Source organism: Myodes glareolus, chromosome 7 (assembly GCF_982192425.1).
Source record: "Myodes glareolus chromosome 7, mMyoGla1.1, whole genome shotgun sequence".
NCBI classification, from domain to species: Eukaryota; Metazoa; Chordata; class Mammalia; order Rodentia; family Cricetidae; genus Myodes; species Myodes glareolus.
Window position 1 is genome coordinate 28,636,256 of NC_142032.1, and position 6,261 is coordinate 28,642,516.

Below are 6,261 nucleotides of genomic sequence, written 5' to 3' on the forward strand. Positions count from 1 at the left end.
TTATTTTTTTCTGCTGTATAGTACTACATTGTGTAAATGTACCACATTTTCTTTCTCCATTCTTCAGTCAAGGGGCATTTATGTTGTGTCCAGTTTCTGGCTATGACAAACAATGCCACTATGAACATGGTTGAGTACATGACTTTGTGGTATGAATGAACATTTTTCTGGGTAGATACATGAAAGAGGTATTGCTGGGTCTTGAGGAAGTTTATTTCCTAATTTTCTGAGAAATTGCCATGCTGATATCCAAAGGCAGTGTACCACCTTGCACTCCCACCAGCAGTACAGAGCTACAGTGCTAAAAACCACCTGGTATTGGCTTAAAAACAGACAGGAGGACCAATAGAACTGAAGAAGACCCAGATATCAATCACACATCTTCAAACACCAGATTTTTGACAAAGAAACAAAACATATCAAATGGATAAAGAAAGCATATTTATCTGGTGCTGGCATAACTGGATATCAACATGTAGAAGAATGAAAATAGATCCTTATCTATCACCATGCACAAAACTCAAGTCCAAAAGGATCAAAGATCTCAACATAAAGCCAACCACACTGAATCTCATAGAAGAGAAAGTGGGAAATACAATTGGCACAGGAGACCACTTCCTAAATACAACTCCATTAGCACAGACACTGAGAGAAACAATTAATAAATGGGACCTCCTGAAACTGAAACACTTCTGTAAAACAAGAACACAGTCAACAAGAAAAAACAGCAGCGTACAGAATGGGAAAAGATCTTCACTAACCCCATATCAGACAGAGGGCTGATCTCCAAAGTATACATAGAACTCAAGAAATTGGTCATCAAAAGAACAAATAATCCAATAAAAAAAATGGAGTACAGACCTAAACAGAGAACTCTCAACAGAGGAATCTAAAATGGCTGAAAGACACTTAAGGAAATGTTCAACATCCTTAGCCATCAGAGAAATGCAAATCAAAATAACTATGAGGTTCCATCTTACACCTGTAAGAAAGGCCAAGATCAAAAACACTGATGACAGTTTATGATGGAGAAGTTGTGGGGTAAAAGATCATAGTGTCTCTTTACAACAATAGAACAGTAAATAAGACATTTGTCAGGATACAGATTGTTCTCAAAGGAGGTAAAACATTCTGTCCTGCAGGGAAACTCCTCGTGCACAGGAAGTAGACAACTCAAAACTTCAGAAAATCCCTGAAGCTGAACAGATTCATTAAGTCCTTCACTTCTCAAGTGTTTCTAAACCATAGGACTTCTGAGAGACTCCTTCAGGCAAACTGAGTCATGTGGAAGAGGTAGAAATCAGCTGAGCTGCCTGCAGAAGCTCTGACCAACTGAGCCCCCTAAGAGGAACTTTCAACTTTTGGAGCAGCCTGCAGGTTGTCAGTGCCCTCATGCTTTGTTAGTTGTGGGAGTGGATGACGCAGCTGTCTCTGTGTTATTTCTGCTTCAGTGAGCAACCCCAATAAAATCTCATCCATTCACCATGTTGGACTGTGATGATATCCTTACTTTGGTCTGTTACTTGTTTTCTATCTGGGGTGACTTTTGTTCATGTCTCACCAGAAGTAGTGTCACACAAAAACACGCCAGTATACTGAACTCTACAAGTAGGCAGCACAGATGGCTTGGAAATCTATTTTTTTCCTCAGTGTATGTATGTATCCTAAGTTTTTTTTTTAATTTTATAAACCAGTGTATGGATTATTATAAAAAGATAATAGTCTTTAAATAATTATTTCAGATACATTTGTCTAAATAAGTTTTTATATATTTACGTTTAACCTTTTAGATATTTCTGCCAGATATAGTAGGGCTTGCAAATTATTACTGGAGAAAAGTTTATTAAGTGGTCATATATCATGTGCAGATAGAATAATTGTGTTTCTGATGAGTTACAAATATATACAAGAATAGAGTGCATGGAGTCTGAAAAGAGTGACAGAAATCATCCACCTCCTCTGAACTTTTCCAGGAATTACAACTTACCTAGCCATCTAGGAAAGCTTCTTAGAACTCTCTTAAAAGGAGTTTCGGGATTTAAGGAGCAGGCATTAACCTAGCAACATAACATCCTGTCAAGGGGTCCATGGTGCATTGTATCATGGGACTTCTGATCTAAAAGATCCAAAGTGAATCTGATAGGAGTTCGTGTTGAACAGTAGAGAAATTAGCAATCATTCAACCATCTTGAAAACTATGTTGCTGTTTTTTGTTTGTTTGTGTTTGTTTATGTTTTTCTGATATCCGGTCATAGGCATTGCTTCTACATAAGGATAAGATTTCAAAGGGAAATGGAAAATGTGTACAAATGATGTTGGATTTCTGTTTGTATACTGTGATTACCATTATGAATAAAGAGACCGCTTTGCAGGGGAGAACTTAGGTCAGTGGGGAAGATGGAACTGAATGCTGGGAGAGAGTGGAGTCAGAGAAAAGCCACCTGAGACAGATGCTGGGAACTTTAACTGGTACGTCACAGCCACATGGTAATATACAGAATAATAGAGATGGGTTAGTTTAGGATATGAGATTAGTCAGAAATACTCTTAAGCTATTGGCCAAATAGTATTGCAAATGATATAGTTTTCTGAGTGGTTATTTCCTGGCTGGGAAGCCGGGACAAACAAGCAACCCTTCCCCCAAAAGATAGTCAGTAGAGCATGGAACTCTTAATCCCAGGGTTGTGGATTCAAGCCCCACGTAGGGATACAGATGAAGAAGGGCACTTAAAAGAAATCCCACAGTAGCTCAGAATTGAGACTAATAGAGGCTTATTTATTTAGGGGTAGATTCACAGATCACAATCCTCTTCTGGAACAGGGAACAGCAACCAGTTCCTGCAGCCAGAAAAGAGGTCAGGCATGCGTTACATAGGTATAAATGGTATAAGAGATCATGTCCAAGTTGGCTGGTATCTTAAAGGCTATTGTCTGAAGGAGTAGAATATGCTTCCAGAGCATACAAACGAATAATTTTTTCTACCCCCCCAAAAAAGATTTTTCGAATGACAGAGGCATGAAGGGTTTGTTATTCTTTGAATGGATTTAGTTTTTGCTTTTTGGAGCCATTACTCCTTCTTTCCTTATGTCCTAGTATTGGGATTTGAATTGTAATTAAAAAGTGTCACAAAATGAATATTTATTCTATATTGCTATCTTTCAGAGAGTGAATGTGAAAATTTGTATTTAGATTCATTAAACACCAGTGTTAGTTATAGAATTGTCCTGCACTCACTGAGGTTCAACGAAGCAATTTCTGAATGGGGCACAATGAGTAAGGGCTTACAGACCATCACCCTGCAGAGAAGCTACATCTCAGACAGTCCACTGTGGAAATCCATGAAGCTTACACCTGGACCATTCCAAAGATCATTATTTGGCCAAAGCACTTCTCTGTAATCAGGACCAGATCAATCAACAAATTTTTGCTGAAATTCTCTCCAAATGCATGAGTGTCACCTTGTAAATTAGCCGTTCAGACACATAACGAAGGTCCCCTCCCACCATGGCATAGCATTAGAAGAGAAGACGATGTCTGTGCTTTGTAGCCAGCGACTGCTGCCTGATGAAGAAATGATGTCAGCGCTGCCCTGCTGCAGCTCATGAATCAGAGCCATGAAAATTCACTCATATTGCAGGTATTTGTGGCTGCTTATAGCTTCTTTTTGAGAACAATACTGTTTTTATCTGTTCCTGTGTAACTTGTATAACTTCTTATTTATTTTTGTCATACAAAACACATTTAACAATCCTTTCTGCTAGGAAGTTTTCCTAACGCAAGCTCTCTGCCAATGCAAAATCCCAATCAAGCCAAATCAAAAAAGCCAAATTAAGAAATATCCAGGTTTAATGAGATTCCTGCACTCTCAGGTGGTCCCGAGGGGGAACCGGGGTGAATGCAACTACTAGGAGGAAGAAAAAGGAACCATGTGTTCCTCTTTTGGGAGTTTCTTTAATTATTCTGTGGGAGTGGTCCTGACCCCTGGGATTTGGAGTCCAGACCAATACAACTCTCAGGCCTAGAGACTGGGATAGAGGGGACTAGGGTCTATGCTCCCAATTTAACATTCCAGACTCGTTGGATACAGGGATGATAGGAAATGAACTGAAATGATAATCAACAATTTGGGCTCTCTAGGAAAAAGGGGCATTGACTCAAGTCTGCCTACTTCCCGCGGGTATAGGGCAACATGGGGAAGGGGAGTGCTAGGTGTTGTTGGGTCCACGCTCAGTGAGAGGTGTGGCTGGAGAGACATCCCCATGTACTGTCATCCTGGAGACAGCAGACATCTGTTCCTGGGGGGAGATTAGAAGGCACGTGTCTAGGAAAAAAAAGTTATCACCAAAGATGAGTGTGCCAGAATGAGGAACGGATAGGCCTTTCATCGTGGCATTATAGAAAACCAGAGGGTGGAAGGTCCTGTGTGATGGGCAGACCAAGTGTCTTGAATAGGCACCCGCTTGAGCCTGAAGAGATGGTACCAGCATGTGTTTCCCAAGAGCTTGGCAGCCGAGGGGGTGGTGAGAGTTACTGGGGGGGTCTCGTTATCCCGAGGCTTGAGTAAGAGTATTCCAATATCGGGGGTCTTTCAATCTCTCCCACATTGCATCTTTGTTTTGTTGAAAAACATGATACAAACAGAATTTCATATACTCATTAAAATTAAGTTTATTAATTGTTTCTGTTTAGCTACTGAAATTCATTGGACCCCTGTTATCTGCTTCACTATAAATTCCCCATACAGAAAGCCAAACAAGGTAACATTTAGTGATTCCTTTCACCATTTTATTTCCCCCACGTTCCCCGTTGCTTACTAGTCATTCATCTCTACTAACATTAGGTCTCCAATAGACCCCTCCAGTGATGCCACTTAGGCAATGGGGGTCATTCTCTCATTCTCTGTACGTCTCCAGGAACACTTTAGGAATAATTATAATTGTTCAAACAGAGGGAAGCAATACATATTATTCTGGGACTTTGAGTTCTCTGAAAAGTAGAGAACATGTCATTTTATACAAAATTATGTCATTTTATACAAAATTATGCCATTTTTTTGACCAAACAAATTATAGTTAATTTATTTTTCTAGCACTGACCCTTATCTACAAGATGCCTGCTTCTGGATTACTACATAAATGGTGAATATTAATAGCCATCAGTAGTCTGGAGCTTGATCAGATGTTAGAAATTAGCACTAAAAATTCTAACAGTCTGCATCCTTGATGCTCAGGGAGGTGTCTCTGGACTCTGATCACAGAGATGATTAGAATAATATATGATGAAACTTTTACTAAAGTGATAGCTCCACTAGATAGCTCTGTCCATCCCAGTAGAATTTTCATATTACAAGTTTTCCCTTCACATAAACTTTGTGAAATTAAGATTTTCAATATCTTCCATAGCAATTATGTTCTTTCCATAAATCTGCAGTTGTTACTGATGGCAGTTATTCCTATAAGTTATATTGTGTAGAGGTTAAAAATAATAGGTACGTAAAACAAGTGGTACAGTGTACTGGGAGCTCATAATCACTCCCTGTTTGATCTTGGAAGTTAATTCATGTCTATTGGTTATAGACAGAAATTACATGAGATAAAGAAGGGCATCTTGAATTAAGGTCTTTATATGTTTTGGTAACAGAGAGCATACCCCAAGATCTTTTATATTTATTAAACAGGTAAAACTATTTTGTTTTGTTGCTCTCACTCTTCTTCTTTTTAAGTTTGTATTTTTCAAATTTTGTTTGAGAGGCAGGAGGATTTGATGTAGTGCATCTAGGAACTGATGTAAGTTTTCTTAGATCTTTATAAATGTTATTTAATCAATCTCTCATGAGTGAGGCATTACATATATTCCTTCTGTTTTTAGCCATCACTCCACATTCCATGTTTGTGTTACTGCTCCTATTTCATTCTTTTCTTTTCTCTGCTATTATTTCCTCCACTTTTTATTTCTCCCATTTCTCAAACTGATGGGTGGGATTCTATAATTAAGCCTATCAAGCGAGGTGATAGAATACTTGTTAAAATGAAGAATGAAGAAAAATCCTAGATAGATTTACCTCTTGTGTTTTAGTGTTTTAAGATGAATGGTAAAGATTCAGAGCTCTCACAGTTTGCCTTATTTCTTTGTTAGTTCCATTGCAACAAGCTGCTTTTAGCACCACCAGGTAAAAATTCAGAAATTAGCTAAAGTCTTTGGTGATAAGTCCCTATAAAACTTACTTTTCAAATTTGAAACACACTGTTAACCCCCCTTTT